The 22,166-nt window shown below is 38.2% G+C and overlaps 1 long non-coding RNA gene across 1 annotated transcript; it reads left to right on the forward strand.

Moving 5' to 3' along the window:
- Positions 1 to 16,401: 16,401 nt before the first annotated feature.
- On the forward strand, positions 16,402 to 16,934 carry LOC131677898 (uncharacterized). Its single transcript, XR_009303453.1, has 3 exons — positions 16,402 to 16,525; positions 16,584 to 16,802; positions 16,863 to 16,934. It is a non-coding gene; the product is annotated as an uncharacterized LOC131677898 (long non-coding RNA).
- Positions 16,935 to 22,166: the final 5,232 nt, after the last annotated feature.

The following is a 22,166-nucleotide window of genomic DNA, read 5'->3' on the forward strand; positions in this document are numbered from 1 at the left end:
ATACTGACTCCATTCAGGATTCCGAATCAAATTCCGAATGGTTTGACTGGGCTATAGAGCAAAATTAGACACCAACTTTCCTGTAGAGGTATCAGCAGGGATGCCAACCTTTCAGATTTATCTGGATTCTTCCAGATTTTCAAGCGTCGTCCAGACATACAGATTTGTTTGTCTGATCCATATTTCAAAAAAATTGTCCAGATTTATCCAAACAATTTCAAAAATGAGAAAATAAGTTACAAGAATGCAAAGTCGATTTTAAACCACCTTTTGAGCTACAACTTTTCAAAACAAAACTTTGTAGAAAAGCTGGAAGCACAGGCCTTAGTTTTTTCGATAAAAGTGGACAAATTTTGTCGAATTTACATCAGCTAGAAGTTCCAGCAATCCCAGATACTGACAGCTCAGAGACGCAACTTTAATCCATATGCTCTATGCTGAAAATTAAGCGTTTGAGATGGTCAGATTGGCAGCGCAATTATCGAATTTTCAGTAATCCGTGTTATATTTGTTAACATACAAATATGTTTCATTCATAAATTGCAACATTTATAACTCTCCCAAAAAACAAATTAGGCCATCCAGACAATTTCAGATGTTTTCAAAGAATATTACAGATTTTCTGGAAAAACACATGGCATCCCTGGGTATTAGAGATGGGTTCCAATTGTGCTCGATAAGGCCCATTTACACCCTCGGTGAAAATGAACGTGAACTCGATGCGCACCAAATTGTTTTTTCCAATATCTCACTTATTAGTGCATAGAAATTGAGAAACTGCCCACTAAGACGTCCAAAAAATTGTTTCAAAATCGTTCAACACGGGTCCAACGACGGACGTTCGTTGAACGGTTATTTGGACGATGTTCAAATTGGCACAGAGAACAGACGTCCATCTTCAGCATTCAACTTGTGTAAAATCTATAACGGTTTCGAAGGTAGTTTGGATATCTAAACCAGGTGCGCTACTGTCGTCATGTTTTTTTGTGGCTGAGTGCGACAGAATTGTCAGCGGTTATTCCTCTACCCAGTCAAACTAGTCCGGAACCGATTCGGACTTCCAGCATGAATTCCAGCTCAAATGCGTCAACCGATAGAGTCGGAATCGGTTGTTTTCTTTGAGCTAGATTCCATGTAGAATCCATCCAGGATTTCGAACCGGTTCCAGAATCGATTTGATGGATAGTTGGGATAGGTTGGTGTGGCGGCGCTAGTGTTTTTCGTATATTAATTCAAATGTTTACACACGTTTTTTAAATATTTTTGTTCGATCATGGATGTCTGTTCTCTGTGAAATTGGTCCAACGAACGTCCACAGAGAACAGACATCCATGATCGAACAAAAATATTTAAAAAAAGTGTGTAAACATTTGAATTAATATACGAAAAATACTAGCGCCGCCACACCAACCTATCCCAACTATCCGTCAAATCGATTCCGGAGCCGGTTCGAAATCCTGGATGGATTCAGCATGGAATCTAGCTCAAAGAAAGCAACCGATACCGACTCTATCGGTTGACGCATTAGAGCTGGAATTCATGCTGGAAGTCCGAATCGGTTCCGGACTAGTTTGACTGGGTAGAGGAATAACCGCTGTCAATTCTGTCGCACTCAGCCACAAAAAAATTAATTAATTATTAATCACTCTGAGGACAGCCGGTTCAATCTGACATTTGCGTGCTGGATCAATTTGACACGCGTTTTTTTTCTTTCCGCAGGTCCCGTCCCAGGGAGTATAGCTGAATTCTGGCAGCGCCATTTTGATAATTTGACAGCTGCCGGATTTTTGCTGGCTGCCCGTTTTTCTTCCAAGCGGAATATCGTCAACCTGGCGCCCAGGTGGTGAAATCGTTAGAATTCACCGGGGTGCTGGAGCGTTGCCAGAAAATTTTTATTTTCAGGTTAAATTTTACTAAACTGACACAACCAATTCTAGTTAGAATCGGTTGTGTTACTGGTGCCGGAAAACGAATTAGAACCAGCTAGAATTCCGACTCATTTACGGTTGAACTTTACTGGCTTCCGGTAACCATCCGATACCCTTCAGATGGGCCTCGCTGCCAGCATCAATTTCACTTTGCTCAACTTTTGCTAACTTTCTGCTTACAACGATGACTGGGCAGGGTCTATATTATTGGCTCGAATCAAAACTCGTCGAAATATCAATTGACGATAGGTTCATCCGGAGTGTTAATTTGTGTTTACATGTTGCTAGCGTTGCCAATTTTATTTTGTGTCCACCGCCCAATGTGGCTAAGCCACATCGCTTTTGCGATTGCTGTCCGACTTCGCTACCGCTCAGTCGGGCTTAAACTAGCCCAGTGAGCAAATTTTCTGGCAGAGACCGGTCTGCTAGATTTCTGTAAATCTTGGTTTGGCAGCCCTGTCAGATTTCTGCGCGTATCCTGTCGGGATAGTTGAGCTAGGGCGAACTCGGTTTCGCTCGCGTTTTCTGGCAAATTTTGTCAGGAACCGATCAAAACTCTGGCATAACTCGGACATAAACTGTGCAAAGATCCTGGCAATTCCTACTTGGTAGAATTTAGCGCGAATCGAGCAAAATATCTGACAAAGATGTGGCAGGAAGCGTGCAGAGATCTTGGCCGTACATTTCTGGCTGGATTCTGGATAAAAGTGAGCATAATCGTTGGTTTCAACGCTTCTGTCAGAAACGGTTGTTGCATTTGAGCGAATTCGTTGCCAGAATTCTCGCACAAATCGCGCAAAATGCTCTCAGAAACTCTGCCAGCATCAATTTCGCTTTGCTCAACTTTTGCTAACTTTCTGCCTGTCACGCTGACCGGGAGGGATAGCCCCTATGTTTGAGTAAGCCGGGCAAACGAGTGGATCACAGGTTCGCTTGCTTCCGACGGCGGGTCGGTGGCCACCTCGCCCGGCGGATCCTCATCGGCTTTGCGCCGCTTCGGTCCCTACCCAGTGGGCACAGAGACCGCTCTGCTAGATTCCTGTAAGTCTTGGTTTGGCAGCCCTGGCAGATTTCTGCGCGTATTCTGTCGGGTTAGTTGAGCTAGGGCGAACTCGGTTTCGCTCGCGTTTTCTGGCAAATTTTGACAGGAACCGAGCAAAACCCTGGCATAACTCGGACATAAACTGTGCAAAGATCCTGGCAATTCCTACCTGGTAGAATTTAGCACGAATCGAGCAAAACATCTGATAAAGATGTGGCAGGAAGCGTGCAGAGATTTTGGCTGTACATTTCTGGCTGGATTCTGGATAAAGTGAGCAGCATCGGTTGGTTTAACCGCTTCTGTTAGAAACGGTTGCTGCATTTGAGCGAATTCGTTGCCAGAATTCTCGTACAAATCGCGCAAAATGCTCGCAGAAACTCTGCAAGCATCAATTTCGCTTTGCTCAACTTTTGCTAACTTTCTGCTTGCCACGCTGACCGGGCAGGCCTCGGTTATGCGGCTAAGCCGCATCGAAATGGTTTATCTGTGAAAAGTTGATTTTTTTCGATTTTAACGCATTTACTTCCTAATGTGCGTTTAAAATGTCTAAAACTATTGATTTTCAACACCTCTTAACTCGCAATAACAAACAATGTTTAACCACAGAGAACAGACGTCCATCTTCAGCATTCAACTTGTGTAAAATCTCTAACGGTTTCGAAGGTAGTTTGGATATCTAAACCAGGTGCGCTACTGTCGTCATGTTTTTTTGTGGCTGAGTGCGACAGAATTGACAGCAGTTATTCCTCTACCCAGTCAAACTAGTCCGGAACCGATTCGGACTTCCAGGATGAATTCCAGCTCAAATACGTCAACCGATAGAGTCGAAATCGGTTGTTTTCTTTGAGCTAGATTCCATGCTGAATCCATCCAGGATTTCGAACCGGTTCCGGAATCGATTTGACGGATAGTTGGGATAGGTTGGTGTGGAGGCGCTAGTGTTTTTCGTATATTAATTCAAATGTTTACACACGTTTTTTAAATATTTTTGTTCGATCATGGATGTCTGTTCTCTGTGGTTTAACTGTGAACAGTTGAATTTTTTTCGATTTTGACGCATTTACTTCCTAATGTGCGTTTAAAATGTCTAAAACTATTGATTTTCAACACCTCTTAACTCGCAATAACAAACAATGTTTATCCACAGAGAACAGACGTCCATCTTCAGCATTCAACTTGTGTAAAATCTCTAACGGTTTCGAAAGTAGTTTGGATATCTAAACCAGGTGCGCTACTGTCGTTATGTTTTTTTGTGGCTGAGTGCGACAGAATTGACAGCGGTTATTCCTCTACCCAGTCAAACTAGTCCGGAACCGATTCGGACTTCCAGCATGAATTCTAGCTCAAATGCGTCAACCGATAGAGTCGGAATCGGTTGTTTTCTTTGAGCTAGATTCCATGCAGAATCCATCCAGGATTTCGAACCGGTTCCGGAATGGATTTGACGGATAGTTGGGATAGGTTGGTGTAGCGGCGCTAGTGTTTTTAATATATTAATTCAAATGTTTACACACGTTTTTTAAATATTTTTGTTCGATCATGGATGTCTGTTCTCTGTGGTGCTACACCGGTGTACACTCAAAAAATAAATCACTTTGATCTTATGTGAATGATCCTGTAAATGTCTACTTTTTAAATTCTTACAAACATTATGTGATTCCTATGAACATCATACGGCAACCCTGTAAAAGCTATGTGCTTGTCACATATTATTTAAGTGATGCGAAAAGTATCGTTAAAACGCAGTTTGCGTGGATTTCCTATACGAAAAAATGAATTATAAAATGGCTAATAATTGGTTGCTGCTATCTCAGATTCTTTGGTGGAAGTTTCCCATTGTAAGTATTTCTTATAATATAATAGAATGCTGCTCGATATGATTTTTTTTTATTTTACAGGACTTTTTCACCAATTTCAACAATCCCACCACCGCATAGAAAACACAGCTTCAACAATAAACAGAATATGTTTTCGTGCATGTTTCCCCCTCAAAGTGTATTTTGTCTACTGGTTTATTGGACGTTTTCAAAACTACACTTTATTTCGTTGCATTTTTTGATGAAACAACATTATGACATTCAAATAGGAAGGAAACTAAGGCAGATACAATGGACGTTCTTAGTCAAATTTCTGCATCAGAACCATGTGGTATCGATCGCGCTACACGTCGTGGTTTTTGGCCTTCTCAACCAGAACTCAAATGATGGGGCAAAAGACGATACGGCCAATGAACGATTGTTATTACCAAACTGAACTGCAAGCAAAAAATGCATTCAGGCACGGACAGTGAAAGTATTATTTTATTTACAATTAGGTTATTTCATATAAACTGTTCAATAAATGAAAACAAGTGAAATATATGCTGTTCAAAATTAATTAACACCTGAATTAAACTGGTAATAATTACTAGTAATACACATACATTGTGTGTACGGTTCCATGTAGTTACTATGTTTGGTTTCATGTAAATATTACGTTTGAGTTCATGTAGTTGTTACGTTTGGCTTCATGTTATTTTTATATGAAATTCATTCGAAAATTATATGAAAATCACATAACGTTTACATGATCCATCAGATATTGAAGCTGACTTAAATATACTGGACCACCCGATAGAATTCATGGGAAAAGTGCGGTGGATGAGATCTATATAAGTTTTCATGTAATAGCTACGTGATTTATTTTTTGAGTGTAGTGCAAAAACAGAGACTGATTCCCCTCAGGTTTGAATGAGTGTAGCACCGACTACACTGGTGTAGTGCAGAGTCAAAAACGAAAACGCCATTGGTTTATCTTCCAGTGTATCCACAAGTAATAGTGAATAAATGTCGCAACAAACTGCAGAGCGAAAATACACATCTCTGATCTCTTAGAAAAAAAATGGGTGGTGGAACAAATGCAGCAGCTGGTCGCTGTTTTCCGTGACCACAATCTCATTCACTTTTCTCAGAGATGGCTGAACCGATTTTCATAAACTTTATAATTTATAATGGATCCGACTTCCGGTTCCGGAATTGCAGAGTGAAGAGTACGATTACGCAGACAATGTCGATTTTCAAAATTCTGTAATGAATGTATAATGGTGAAAACTTTTTCAAAATGGTGCCACATCTACTTACACTCAAAAAAATTATCACTTACTTATTATATGCAAAAGCATATAAATATTTTCCATAATACTTTTCACGTAAATGTTATATGTTTCACACATAGAATATTTTGTTCTAAGTCTGATTAAAACCAGTGTCGACTACATGTATATTTTAAGTGAAATTCAGTTACTTTCCATCGGAATGTCACATACCTTCTGGATCAAATCCCTATAGTTTTTATGTGAATTTCATGTGATTCTAAGCTGCATTTAAAATATAATCTAAATGCTTTTCTTGTGTGTTTAGGAAGATTAGAGGACGGAGAAAAAAGATTCATTAAATTAAATTGATTGCATAATATATTTACTTGATCCATTTATAATGAATAGTATTCCGAAATAGAATTAATTCATATTGTTTCCGCCATGCATCAATTGTGGTGAAAAAACTCAGTGTGCTTTTCCACAGTTTCCACTGATTCCAAAAAGTCTTGTAGTTTTTTTCAAAACTCCGCAATCTGAAATTAGATTTCGTTTAAATTGCATGGTTCTCTATGCACAGAATAGTTGGAATTTACGTTTAAATACCTTCAGTAAATGCTAGAGGATTTCCGATCGTAATTCATTCGCCTGCGGCTGTTCATACTTGCAGCCATGTTGAATCTGTTTACTTTTTCACATTGTATATTCACGTAATACTTACGTTCTCTTCATATAACACTTTAAGCACAGAGAACAGACATCCATGATCGAACAAAAATATTTAAAAAACGTGTGTAAACATTTGAATTAATATACTAAAAACACTAGCGCCGCCACACCAACCTATCCCAACTATCCGTCAAATCGATTCCGAAACCGGTTCGAAATCCTGGATGGATTCTGCATGGAATCTAGCACAAAGAAAACAACCGATTCCGACTCTATCGGTTGACGCATTTGAGCTGGAATTCATGCTGGAAGTCCGAATCGGTTCCGGACTAGTTTGACTGGGTAGAGGAATAACCGCTGTCAATTCTGTCGCACTCAGCCACAAAAAAACATGACGACAGTAGCGCACCTGGTTTAGATATCCAAACTACTTTCGAAACCGTTAGAGATTTTACACAAGTTGAATGCTGAAGATGGACGTCTGTTCTCTGTGCTTTAAGTATGTGACAAGCAGATGGAATGTATGTATTGTACACTTGGAAATCATTTGTATCTTATTTGAAATTCATCAATGTAAGTATGAATGTTAATTGCTACACATGCATCTAATGTGATAGGTCATTTTTAATATTTACGTGCCTTTTCACTTAAATTGTAAGTAATTTTTTGGCTCAGTGTAGATTTGTAGTACTAGCACAGACTAACAGACATAACACTTAAAAACAAAGCTTCGGCCGCTTTAACGGTCATTTTAAATATATTTGTAGTTGGGACTGTGGCCACATTTGAAATTATGGCGCCACTGTCATATGAGCAAGCATACGGGGAGTAGACCACTAGTGAAAAATTGCTCCCAAACCTGAGGGGTAACCTACCAGTAAATGAGTGTTTGGGACCGTGAAGAAAAGGTGGAGCTAGTGTTCTGGGAAAATTGTCGGATCGATGTTTTTTGAGGGAATTCCCTCATAGTGTTATGTCTGTTAGTCTGTGGTACTAGGTCACTAACAGCCATTAAAAGTCTCTTTGGTCACATTGGCCACCATCGTCAGTTCCGGAAGCCCCGGCGGAAGTATCCAAATTCAGAATTACAGTCTCATTGGTTTCCCGGAGATTCGACCAAACTTGGTCTCAAATGAAAGGTGTTTTTATCCCCGTAAATGGCTATTAAATCCGATTTCCGATTCCAGAGTAATGGGTTGTGGGGTGCGGTCACTAAGCAAAATCTGTTTCAAATCGAATATTCTAGGGAAATTGACCATTAGAAGGTAGAAATTGAGCAGCTTCTAGCGCTGCGAGGGAAGCTCCTATCTTTATGAAAAAAGATTTCGTGTTTCTTAACCTTACTGTTTTCAAGGAAAAATAGTTCTGTCACCTCTCACATGAAAATTCGTTGATGGGCTCTATCAAACAAACCAAGTGAATCGTCTTAGATTTCAAAATGGCGCCAATCGTCGATTTTTGGCTTCTACTAACCAATACCTTTCAAATGACAACCATATTGATAATGGTTTTTGATGTTTTGTGGTAACCGGAAGCCGCCATCTTGGATTTTAAATGGCTCCAATCGTGAATTTTCGCCTTCTACTAATTACTACCTTTCCAATGACATCCATATTAATGGTGGTTTACGGTGTTTTGTGATAACCGAAAGCGGCCATCTTGGTTTTCCAAATGGAACCAATCATCAATTTTCGCCTTCTTCTAATAACTACCTTTCAAATGACACCTATATTGGTGGTGATTTTCAGTGTTTTGTGGCAACCGGTAGCATCTTGGATTTCGGAATGACGCCAATCATTAATTTTTGCCTTCTACTAAACACTACCTTTTAATTGACACCCATATTGATGATGGTTTTCAATGTTTTGTAGTAACTGGAAGCCGCCATCATGGAAATCAAAATGGCGCCAATTATCAATTTTTGCCATCTACTAATTACTACCTTTCAAATGACACCCATGCTGAGGGTGGTTTTCAGTGTTTTGTGATAATTAGAATCCACCATCTTGGATTTTTAAACGGCTCCAATCATCATTTTTTGCCTTCTACTAAATACTACCTTTCAAATGACACTTATATTAACGGTGGTTTTAAGTGTTTGGTTGTAACCAGAAGCCGCCATCTAGAATTTAAAAAAAAACGCCTATCACCAATTTACGTCATTCAGAAACTTCCCAATTGCCATTATCCAAAAGGAAATGTTACCCGAAAATTAAAAAAAAAAATCTGAAAGTAAACGCAACACTTTTTGGTTCTAATCACCTACATTTTTTAGGTGAGAATTTAGTCACTTTTTTCCATCTTACGGTGACCGTCGTCACTCAAAATGATTATTGGAATCGCTCTGCCAGGTGACTTCTGTCACCTTGGGTGACTATAGTCACCTAAGTGACTGCGGTGATCGCTTTTTCGCTCTCACCTCACCAAACTAGGTGAGGTGACGCGTCATAACGGTGAGAATACATTATTCTTTTTTTTAAATTTTAAACTTTTGTTTCATTAAACCTTTAGTAACATTGGAACCTTTGTTATTTTCAATCATTTGCTATATTCGACCTTTTATTATTCAACATTTCGTCGCATCTTTTAGAATTACCCCGTTAACTAAATTCACACCGCTTGAGGTTTTTGCCTGCTTTTGATCAATAGACTCGAAACAATAGAGTAGAATTGTTGCAGCCTGGACCATTTGGTATATAATTGCCAAACTGTATCACTTTGTAGCTGCTATTGTTACTCATTACTTTAACCTGCGTGTGTCAGGGGCAACAAATGTCAATCTAATGGGCCCACCATGTAAGAGCGAGAAAATATTTAATCACCGCTAGCCGCTGCCATTGCCCTCTAGTAGTTATATACTATTTTAACTCTAGCGATATGCATTCCAGACATTTCCAAAAAATATGATCCATCAACGTCTTATCATGAGTTCATTGTGTCTTCGAGGTCCGATCGGGTTTCGGAATGATGCGGTAGCCGCTATTTAAATGATATGAGCAACTCAACATGAACCCACAATCAAAAAATAAACAACGTTTCAGTACTCACCGACTCATGTTTTGGATCCAGCGCTAATTGCTTTATCCTAAGTTTCTAGGCTGAAATAAATTAATCATTAATTTTAATTGAAATTATTGCATTATGCATTATAATTACCATTCTTTTGCAGAGCCAATTCATGCAATTTTGTTCACAACAATAACAATGGCTGTCAAAAACATTACCTACTACTTTGTTTGAAATGGGCTACCCAAAATATAAGTACGAAGCGATGAACTTGAATTTGAGTAGACGTCATTATTCAATTCCTACCCAACACGAAGTTCACAGCGACCAACTCAAATTATGGGTAATCGCCATGTTCAAATTTCTACCTAATTTTGAGTTGCCCATGTACAAACTTCGCAGTGAGCAAATTTCACCCAAAAAATAGGTAACTTTGATTTTCAGTGCACTTTTATTCAGAATCCAGCCACCCACTGAGACGTCCAAAAAATTGTTTCAAAATCGTTCAACACGGGTCCAACGATGGACGTTCGTTGAACGGTTATTTGGACGTCGTGCAAATTGGTCCAACGAACGTCCTTCATTGGACTATTTTGAAACCAACCGTTCTTAGAGGGCAGAAATGTACGGCCAAGATCTCTGCCCGCTTCCTGCCACATCTTTGTCAGATGTTTTGCTCGATTCGTGCTAAATTCTACCAGCACAGAGAACAGACATCCACACGCAGAAAAATATGTCGTAGTTAAAATGAAAATCCAAAACTTTATATCAAAACGCAATAAAAATATTGATACTATCTAGAAAATCATTTAAAAAAAATTATTTGTCATTTTTTGAAAGAAAAAGAAAAATGTTTAGTTTTAATTATACGAAATTTATTGAAATTAAATATAAATATATATATATATATATATATATATATATATATATATATATATATATATATATATATATATATATATATATATATATATATATATATATATATATATATATATATATATATATATATATATATATATATATATATATATATATATATATATATATATATATATATATATATATATATATATATATATATATATATATATATATATATATATATATATATATATATATATATATATATATATATATATATATATATATATATATATATATATATATATATATATATATATATATATATGTATATATATATATATATATATATATATATATATATATATATATATATATATATATATATATATATATATATATATATATATATATATATATATATATATATATATATATATATATATATATATATACAGAGAACAGACATCCATGATCGAACAAATATATTTAAAAAACTTGTGTAAACATTTGAATTAATATACGAAAAATACTAGCGCCGCCACACCAACCTATCCCAACTATCCGTCAAATCGATTCCGGAACCGGTTCGAAATCCTGGATGGATTCAGCATGGAATCTAGCTCAAAGAAAACAACCGATTCCGACTCTATCGGTTGACACATTTGAGCTGGAATTCATGCTGGAAGTCCGAATCGGTTCCGGACTAGTTTGACTGGGTAGAGGAATAACCGCTGTCAATTCTGTCGCACTTAGCCACAAAAAAACATGACGACAGTAGCGCACCTGGTTTAGATATCCAAACTACCTTCGAAACCGTTAGAGATTTTACACAAGTTGAATGCTGAAGATGGACGTCTGTTCTCTGTGATATATATATATATATATATATATATATATATATATATATATATATATATATATATATATATATATATATATATATATATATATATATATATATATATATATATATATATATATATATATATATATATATATATATATATATATATATATATATATATATATATATATATATATATATATATATATATATATATATATATATATATATATGCTGTTAGTCACAAAAAATAAAACGATTCATATCAATTATAACACTTTTTCCAAAGAGAACAGACATCCATGATCGAACAAAAATATTTAAAAAACGTGTGTAAACATTTGAATTAATATATGAAAAACTAGGGTTACCAACCGTCCTTATTTGAAAGGACATGGACTTATTTTCGAGGTTTTTGGAAAGCGTCCTTATTTTACTTCAAATGTCCTTAATTTTAGTCTTAAACCTTGGCATATACAGGGTGGTTCAACATGAAGTTTTTTAACAGGGCATTTTCTAGTAGTTAACGGGTACTAACTGCAAACCACAGAGAACAGACGTCCATCTTCAGCATTCAACTTGTGTAAAATCTCTAACGGTTTCGAAAGTAGTTTGGATATCTAAACCAGGTGCGCTACTGTCGTCATGTTTTTTTGTGGCTGAGTGCGACAGAATTGACAGCGGTTATTCCTCTACCCAGTCAAACTAGTCCGGAACCGATTCGGACTTCCAGCATGAATTCCAGCTCAAATGCGTCAACCGATAGAGTCGGAATTGGTTGTTTTCTTTGAGCTAGATTCCATGCAGAATCCATCCAGGATTTCGAACCGGTTCCGGAATGGATTTGACGGATAGTTGGGATAGGTTGGTGTAGCGGCGCTAGTGTTTTTAATATATTAATTCAAATGTTTACACACGTTTTTTAAATATTTTTGTTCGATCATGGATGTCTGTTCTCTGTGTGCAAACTGTCATGCTATTGTAGTTTAGTATTGTTTGCCATTTCATAATGGAAAGGCTTACACTGGCTCACCATCTTCCATTTATTCAACTATATTTCGAAAATCAGCGATCTGTGGAAATGTGTTTAGTGAACTCCAATCATAATATGGTCGACATCTTCGGCCAACTGTCTCAACTATTCGCCATACAACCAAAAAATAAGCATTGTAGTTCTTGTTATTGGATGATTAGCGTACAAATCGACCACATCCACCACGCAGTGAAGAAAACAGCGGCGGTGACATCCTCAAGCATTGGAAACCAATGCTCCTAAATTACTCGAGTAATTAGCCAGATACCACTTGAAATACTCGAATCCGTCATCTAAAATTGGACCAATTCAGATAAACTTTTTTCCAAGAGAATCAATTTCAATTCCTTCCAGCGATTTTTTTGTGAATGCATACTCTCTGCGACTCATGGCGACCAACATTTGTTTTACTCAGAAGTAACCATAATTTGTTGGATAGCTCAATATAAGCACAGAGATTTCTCTGTGATATAAGGTTTGGCCAAAGTGGTATCTTCGTTTGGTATTGGCACTACATCATTCTAATTTTTCTCGATTGAGATTCAACATCCCAGTTCAACCGCTGGAAAATTAGTCAGAATTCCGACTGTTTTTCCAGCATTCTGGCTCAAGTGTCATAACTGGCATGACATTTGTCAGGGATGTCCTTAATTGCCTCTCAGTCCATTTGGTAACCCTAGAAAAACACTTGCGCCGCCACACCAACCTACCCAGTAAAGTTCAGCCGGAAATGAACTGGAATTCTGGCTGGTTCCAGTTCGTATTCCGGCTCCAGTGCAACAACCGATTCTAACTAGAATCGGTTGTGTCACTGGAGCCGGAATACGAACTGGAACCAGCCAGAATTCCGGTTCATTTCCGGCTGAGCTTAACTGGGTACCCACTGAGACGTCCAAAAAATTGTTTCAAAATCGTTCAACACGGGTCCAACCAGGGATGCCAAGTGCTTTTCCAAAAAAACTGTAATATTTTTTTAAAAAGTCTGGAATTGTCTGGATGACCCAAATTCTTTAGGAAAAGGTGCATTCCTCACCGTAGGGCTATATTTGTTACGTTTTACTAATGAAACATGTTTGTATATTAGTAAATATATCGGCTTACCAAAAATTTGGTGATTGCGCTGCTAATCTGGACAGGGGTGCCAAGCTTCCAGATTTATCTGGATTCATCAAGATTTTCAAGCCTCGTCCAGACATAAAGATTTATGTTTGTCTGATCCAGATTTTAGGGAATTTGTCCAGATTTATCCAGACAATTTGAAAAATAACAAAATAAGTTTCATAAACCACTTTTTGAGAAAGCTGGAAACACAACATACCATCGTTTTTTCGTGAAAGTCAACAAATTTTTTGCCGAATTATATCATCTAGAAGTTCCAGCAGTCCAAGATTCTGGAAATTCTGAGATTCAAATTTAATCAATGTGATCTATGCTGAAAATCAAGCATTGGACATTTCCAGATTAGCAGCGCAATCACCAAATTTTTGGTAAGCCGATATATTTACTAATATACAAACATGTTTCATTAGTAAAACGTAACAAATATAGCCCTACGGTGAGGAATGCACCTTTTCCTAAAGAATTTGGGTCATCCAGACAATTCCAGACTTTTTAAAAAAATATTACAGTTTTTTTGGAAAAGCACTTGGCATCCCTGAATCTGGAAATGTCCAATGCTTGATTTTCAGCATAGATCACATTGATTAAATTTGAATCTCAGAATTTCCAGAATCTTGGACTGCTGGAACTTCTAGATGATATAATTCGGCAAAAAATTTGTTGACTTTCACGAAAAAACGATGGTATGTTGTGTTTCCAGCTTTCTCAAAAAGTGGTTTATGAAACTTATTTTGTTATTTTTCAAATTGTCTGGATAAATCTGGACAAATTCCCTAAAATCTGGATCAGACAAACATAAATCTTTATGTCTGGACGAGGCTTGAAAATCTTGATGAATCCAGATAAATCTGGAAGCTTGGCACCCCTGGGTCCAACGATGGACGTTCGTTGAACGGTTATTTGGACGTTGTCCAAATTGGTCCAACGAACGTCCTTCATTGGACGATTTTGAAACCAACCGTTCTTAGAGGGTATCCCAACTATCCGTCAAATCGATTCCGGAACCGGTTCGAAATCCTGGATGGATTCAGCATGGAGTCTAGCTCAAAGAAAACAACCGATTCCGACTCTATCGGTTGACGCATTTGAGCTGGAATTCATGCTGGAAGTCCGAATCGGTTCCGGACTAGTTTGACTGGGTAGAGGAATAACCGCTGTCAATTCTGTCGCACTCCGCCACAAAAACCATGACGACAGTAGCGCACCTGGTTTAGATATCCAAACTACCTTCGAAACCGTTAGAGATTTTACACAAGTTGAATGCTGAAGATGGACGTCTGTTCTCTGTGCTTTTTCGATACGACTGTTTATATTTTTAAAATAACAATTTTTTATGTCGTTTCAACACAATGCTTCATTACACCGTTTCTCTCCATTTGACATTGCAAAGTTGCTCCTGGTAGAGAATTTTTTATCGACAGGCATGAAATAGAGCAGATTTCTGGAGCAGAAGTGAAGTTTTCCGGACTGCGTTCCATTTGTCATCAATAATATTGGAATTTTCGGTAAGCAGGTAATTCATACGTTATTGTTTCTTCTACCACCGAATCAACGCTAATGTTTATTGAGTGGCGGGCAAAAAAGAAACTATTTCCCACTTCGTTTCTTATGAAACGAACAATATTTGTTTTATTTACACTGTTAAGCGGAGAAAAAACAGATTGGTCAGAATAAAAATATCTATCTCGATCCTAAATCCAATAATTATTATATTTTTATAGGAACTGAACACTGTGTAAATCGCTGAATCGATGGAAATATGCAGATATGCAGGACATCCGTTTCTCATCAGGATTGGATCAAACAACATGACTTACGGATCACATCCTCGGAACTTCAGGTACGGGTTTTGCCATTTCAATCAATAAATCGTTGTGAAATAAATAAATTAATGTCAAATAAAATACCTACCAATATTTCAAAACCATTATTATATATTGCAACTAATATATTTAATATTTCGAATATTTTTGACAAGCCATTTCAATCATCAAATCTGTGCTTTCAAATATTTCACCTATTATTGGCGTTACCTGTATTGTTTTTTTGATTCAAAGTAATTAACTTTATCAAAACAAATAAATTTACTTTGATCTAAGCACGAAATATGCGTTGAATTAACTTTTTTTAGTTAGATGCCCCGTCCTGTCAAAAATGCCAACAATATTGAATTGTTTTATTTCTAACAAAAACAATTGTTGTTTCAACAAGAAATCTGCATATACCATAGAACAAACGTAAAACTTGTTGCTTTTAATACAAACTTTCTTTAAATCCACAGTAATTTTTTTTGCGTGCATGGTCGAATCCGTCAAATCCCCCACTGAGACGTCCAAAAAAATGTTTCAAAATCGTTCAACACGGGTCCAACGATGGACGTTTGTTGAACGGTTATTTGGACGTTGTCCGAATTGGTCCAACGAACGTCTTTCATTGGACGATTTTGAAACCAACCGTTCTTAGAGGGCCATTCTGGAACCGGTTCGAAATCCTGAATGAGTTCAGTATGGAATCACAGAGAACAGACGTCCATCTTCAGCATTCAACTTGTGTAAAATCTCTAACCACAGAGAACAGACGTCCATCTTCAGCATTCAACTTGTGTAAAATCTCTAACGGCCGATTTCTTCACTTATCTGAAAACTAGTTTTCAGTCAAAACCGGTTTTCGTGTGGTTTTCGTGAAAACCGGTTTTGGAAAAAAATGAAAACTATTTACATTTCTTCACCAAGTTTTCGATTGTAGTCGCAGGTTTCGCGAATTCCAAAACCGGTTTTAATGAAAACCAGTTTTAGCGTACAAAACGGTTTTGAAAGCTGTGAACATACTCCAATCTTACGATTTTGACATTAATCAAACCTCAGGCCAAAACATTTGCAGTCTGCTTGTATTTTCGGTAATATCGGTCTGCTAATTTATTTGTTTTCGGTTCAAGGAAGGCAAAGTACTTATATTTTTATCTCTTTCAATTCAATATAAATGAACTGTATTTTTATACACAGGTAATGGTAAAACGCAAACTTGAGATAGATGGTGGTGATAGCAAACCACAAAGGAAGCAATCGACTCCATGGACTCAAGACGAGACCGAAACTTTGTGCGACTTAATTTTAAAGCATGGAACTGGTGCAATTTTAAATAAAAGGACAAATGCGGGTACTAAGGAACAAAGAGAACACGAGTGGTAAACTATTGAAGCGGACTTTCAGGCTATAACAAGCGTAAAAATGTACTATTTTAGCTAGGCGATATGTTCTAATTATTTTTGTTTTCTTTTCTAGAACAAACGTAACATGCAAACATTGAAAGCCCGATTCAAGCGAGTTATGTATGAGTTGCGCATGTATTCGGCATGGAATCGGAGAAACAACACCCAAACGGACGGTGGTTTGCCTACACCGATGCCAAAAGAGCTACACATTAAAATGACTGGTTCACTGATGTTTTTGCATAGCCATTACGGCTCAGCATATTTTAATGGCTTGATGTCATATGATTGTGATAGCACTGATAATGTGGACAGATCGCGACAAACAAAATTAAACGAAAACGCTTCATCAGCAAGGGAGAATAGCGATACTTCTCAGCGAGCTTCACCGAGGCCAACACCGTACACAGATGGGTTGCCGATGGAAGCGGTTAGTGTGGAACTCGGTATAAACTTAACGGACGATGTCTCGTTTAATAATACGATGACGGCAACAGCAGACAATTTATTGGGTTCTACAACTGACACAAATATTTCCATAACAACTGCTGCTAATGTATCTGATTCCGCTGATACGGATATGGCAGCTGTTACAGCTATCGCCACAACGAAACTGATCAGTGACACAAGAAATCCACCAAGTAGTCATCGAAAATCTCAGCAGTATTTTAGGACTAGCGAGCAAAGACGCCGACCCCGCAATTGTACTGAAGCTAACAATTTACAAACTGCAACATTACAAATACAGCAAGAGGAATTGGTTAGACGCCGTCGACAGTTTCTCGAGGATGTAATCAAACAACACGAAGAGATGCAATCCATTCATAGAGCAGCGATACAAAAAGGTTATGCTACTCGCTTATCGATTTGGCAAAATGAGAGTGAATTGCGAATTGCTGACATTCGCCATGCAAAACAACAACAAGACATATTGTTCGAGAAGAAAAAAGAGTTTTGGAACTCGGCAATTGCTGCTTTGCTAATGCAACTAGCAACAACACTGCCATCATCATCAGTCGTAGCACTAGAAAATAATGCCAGAATTGCTGAAGTTTGTACAGAAACAGTTGCAATGTGTAGCGTTTCAACGGAAGACAGTATCAATAATCACGACTATGGATTCGAAGAAATGAGAAATTTGATCGAATACGATGATTTGAATGATATGGATTATTCGCCGGCGCCGGTTGTCATCCCGTCCGATAACGAGATCGATTGTGAGTTCCTGCTCGGAGTTTAGAGTGTATATTATAAAGGTGTGAATCGATAGTATACTTATAATTTACATCCACTTCCTGTTCTGTTTCTATTTTCATTTCCCCTGCTACTTTTATTGACGAGAGTAAAATCATTTAAACGCAAACAAATTAGTTTTCATCTCGATATGAAGCAACGAGCTCGTCCCTTGCCGTTCGCCTGCGATATAGCACTTCGTTTATAGGTGGAATTGTATCAGAATTTTCTTGCAGTATCTCGATATCAGTCGTATCGAATTGCGGATCATGAGAATCTATGCAAATATTATGTAGTATAGCTGCAGCAACAATAATTTTTTGCGCGGTTTACACACGTACCCGCATCCCGTAGGCAAGCACTGGAAAGCGCCTTTTAATTACTCCATATTGGCGTTCAACAACATTTCTGGTACTGATAATATCTGTTTGATAGCGTTGCATCCCACGATCATGCACTATTTGTGGATGATCGTGGGATGCAGTGTATGGCTTAGCCAGGAAAAATGTGTTAGCGTAACCGGAATCACCAATTAAAATATATCGACCGAAATCTCCAGCTTCGAATCGATTATGGATTTGTGATTGACGAAAAATGATTTGATCGTGCGTTGATCCTGGCCATCGTGCAACAATGTTCGATACTTTCAGGTTTGCCGATGAGATGGTTTGTACATTTAGCGAAAAGTGACCTTTGCGGTTGCGAAAAACCTCACTCTGCAAAAAGAATTTGTGCATTCTCACAAAATACAACGGAGAAATAATTTACCATTCGACCACCTGGAGATTGTATTTTATATGCGTGCAGTCAATGGCTCCAATCGTGCGAGGTAAACCAGCAATTGAATGGAACGCGGTTGCTTCTGCTTGACGTTCTCCGTTAGTTTCCGGCATTTTTACGTACGTCGTCAAATACTCCAATAATGCCATACATACTTTAGGCAGAACGCGACAAATTGTGGCTGGTGAAACGCGAGCTACATCTGCAACAACAATTTGCATGCTTACTGATGCCATAAATCTCAATAAAATAAGCAATTGCACTTCAGGAGTTATGTATCTGGAGCTGCATAAATTAGAAAAAAAAAACATTTTAAAATACAATAAAATGCAATTGAAGAAAATAAACATTACCGTGGTTGCGGATGTTGCAAAGCCGGTGCGATCAAATTCAACACAGAAATAAAGGTTTGTTTAGTCATGCGAAAACGACAGTAAAAATCAAAATCGTCCCAATTATTAATTGTAACTTGAAGGCGTATTCTATAAGCACAGAGAACAGACGTCCATCTTCAGCATTCAACTTGTGTAAAATCTCTAACGGTTTCGAAAGTAGTTTGGATATCTAAACCAGGTGCGCTACTGTCGTCATGTTTTTTTGTGGCTGAGTGCGACAGAATTGACAGCGGTTATTCCTCTACCCAGTCAAACTAGTCCGGAATCGATTCGGACTTCCAGCATGAATTCTAGCTCAAATGCGTCAACCGATAGAGTCGGAATCGGTTGTTTTCTTTGAGCTAGATTCCATGCAGAATCCATCCAGTATTTCGAACCGGTTCCGGAATCGATTTGACGGATAGTTGGGATAGGTTGGTGTGGCGGCGCTAGTGTTTTTAATATATTAATTCAAATGTTTTCACACGTTTTTTAAATATTTTTGTTCGATCATGGATGTCTGTTCTCTGTGCTATAAGGTCGTCGTACATTAAACTCATTGTCAACATCCTCATCTCTAAATATCCAATCCATATCAATAATATGACGATGAAAAAGCTCTGGAAACAACACCCAATTGATTACAGATTGCATCCTTCTTCCACTCAGAACACAAAGTTTGCTATCAATGGCAGAATCTATGTAAACAAATATTTTGTGAAGAAATAAAATTAACCCGAAAACCAGTTTTCTGCGCGCGAAACCCTCGAATTAATGGGTTTCGTTAAAACCTAGTTTTCGGCGGAAACCCATTTCCGAAAATTAGTTTTCAGTTCGAAAACCAGTGTGAAGAAAGGCATATTTTGAAAACCAACCATTCGAAAACCGGTTTTCGCTGAAAACTGGTTTTCACGCAACCCTCTAAGAACGGTTGGTTTCAAAATCGTCCAATGAAGGACGTTCGTTGGACAAATTTGGACGACGTCCAAATAACCGTTCAACGAACGTCCAGCGTTGGACCCGTGTTGAACGATTTTGAAACAATTTTTTGGACGTCTCAGTGGGAAGTGAAGAAATTGGCCGTAACGGTTTCGAAAGTAGTTTGGATATCTAAACCAGGTGCGCTACTGTCGTCATGTTTTTTTGTGGCTGAGTGCGACAGAATTGACAGCGGTTATTCCTCTACCCAGTCAAACTAGTCCGGAACCGATTCGGACTTCCAGCATGAATTCCAGCTCAAATGCGTCAACCGATAGAGTCGGAATTGGTTGTTTTCTTTGAGCTAGATTCCATGCAGAATCCATCCAGGATTTCGAACCGGCTCCGGAATGGATTTGACGGATAGTTGGGATAGGTTGGTGTGGCGGCGCTAGTGTTTTTAATATATTAATTCAAATGTTTACACACGTTTTTTAAATATTTTTGTTCGATCATGGATGTCTGTTCTCTGTGCTCTAACGGTTTCGAAGGTAGTTTGGATATCTAAACCAGGTGCGCTACTGTCGTCATGTTTTTTTTTGTGGCTGAGTGCGACAGAATTGACAGCGGTTATTCCTCTACCCAGTCAAACTAGTCCGGAACCGATTCGGACTTCCAGCATGAATTCCAGCTCAAATGCGTCAACCGATAGAGTCGGAATCGGTTGTTTTCTTTGTGCTAGATTCCATGCAGAATCCATCCAGGATTTCAAACCGGTTTCGGAATCGATTTGACGGATAGTTGGGATAGGTTGGTGTGGCGGCGCTAGTGTTTTTAGTATATTAATTCAAATGTTTACACACGTTTTTTAAATATTTTTGTTCGATCATGGATGTCTGTTCTCTGTGATGGAATCTTGCTCAAAGTAAACAACCGATTCCGACTCTATTGGTTGATGCATTTGAGCTGGAATTCATGCTGGAAGTCCGAACCGGTTCCGTTTGACTGCCCACTGAGACGTCCAAAAAATTGTTTCAAAATCGTTCAACACGGGTCCAACGATGGACGTTCGTTGAACGGTTATTTGGACGTTGTCCAAATTCGTCCAACGAACGTCTTTCATTGGACGATTTTGAAACCAACCGTTCTTAGAGCACAGAGAACAGACATCCATGATCGAACAAAAATATTTAAAAAACGTGTGTAAACATTTGAATTAATATATTAAAAACACTAGCGCCGCCACACCAACCTATCCCACCCTCTAAGAACGGTTGGTTTCAAAATCGTCCAATGAAGGACGTTCGTTGGACCAATTTGGACAACGTCCAAATAACCGTTCAACGAACGTCCATCGTTGGACCCGTGTTGAACGATTTTGAAACAATTTTTTGGACGTCTCAGTGGGCAACTATCCGTCAAATCCATTCCGGAACCGGTTCGAAATCCTGGAGGGATTCTGCATGGAATCTAGCTCAAAGAAAACAACCAATTCCGACTCTATCGGTTGACGCATTTGAGCTGGAATTAATGCTGGAAGTCCGAATCGGTTCCGGACTAGTTTGACTGGGTAGAGGAATAACCGCTGTCAATTCTGTCGCACTCAGCCACAAAAAAACATGACGACAGTAGCGCACCTGGTTTAGATATCCAAACTACTTTCGAAACCGTTAGAGATTTTACACAAGTTGAATGCTGAAGATGGACGTCTGTTCTCTGTGCTTAGAGGGTGGGTAGAGGAAAAACCGCTATCAATTCAGTCGAACTCAACCACAAAAAACACGACGACAGTAGTGCACCTGGTTTGGATATCCTAACTACCTTCGAAACCGTTAGAGATTTTACACAAGTTGAATGCTGAAGATGGACGTCTGTTCTCTGTGCTACCAGGTAGGAATTGCCAGGATCTTTGCACAGTTTATGTCCGAGTTATGCCAGGGTTTTGCTCGGTTCCTGTCAAAATTTGTCAGAAAACGCGAGCGAAACCGAGTTCGCCCTAGCTCAACTAACCCGACAGGATACGCGCAGAAATCTGACAGGGCTGCCAAACCAAGACTTACAGAAATCTAGCA

The sequence above is a fragment of the Topomyia yanbarensis genome, chromosome 1, assembly GCF_030247195.1.
Source record: "Topomyia yanbarensis strain Yona2022 chromosome 1, ASM3024719v1, whole genome shotgun sequence".
In the NCBI taxonomy this organism is placed as follows: Eukaryota; Metazoa; Arthropoda; class Insecta; order Diptera; family Culicidae; genus Topomyia; species Topomyia yanbarensis.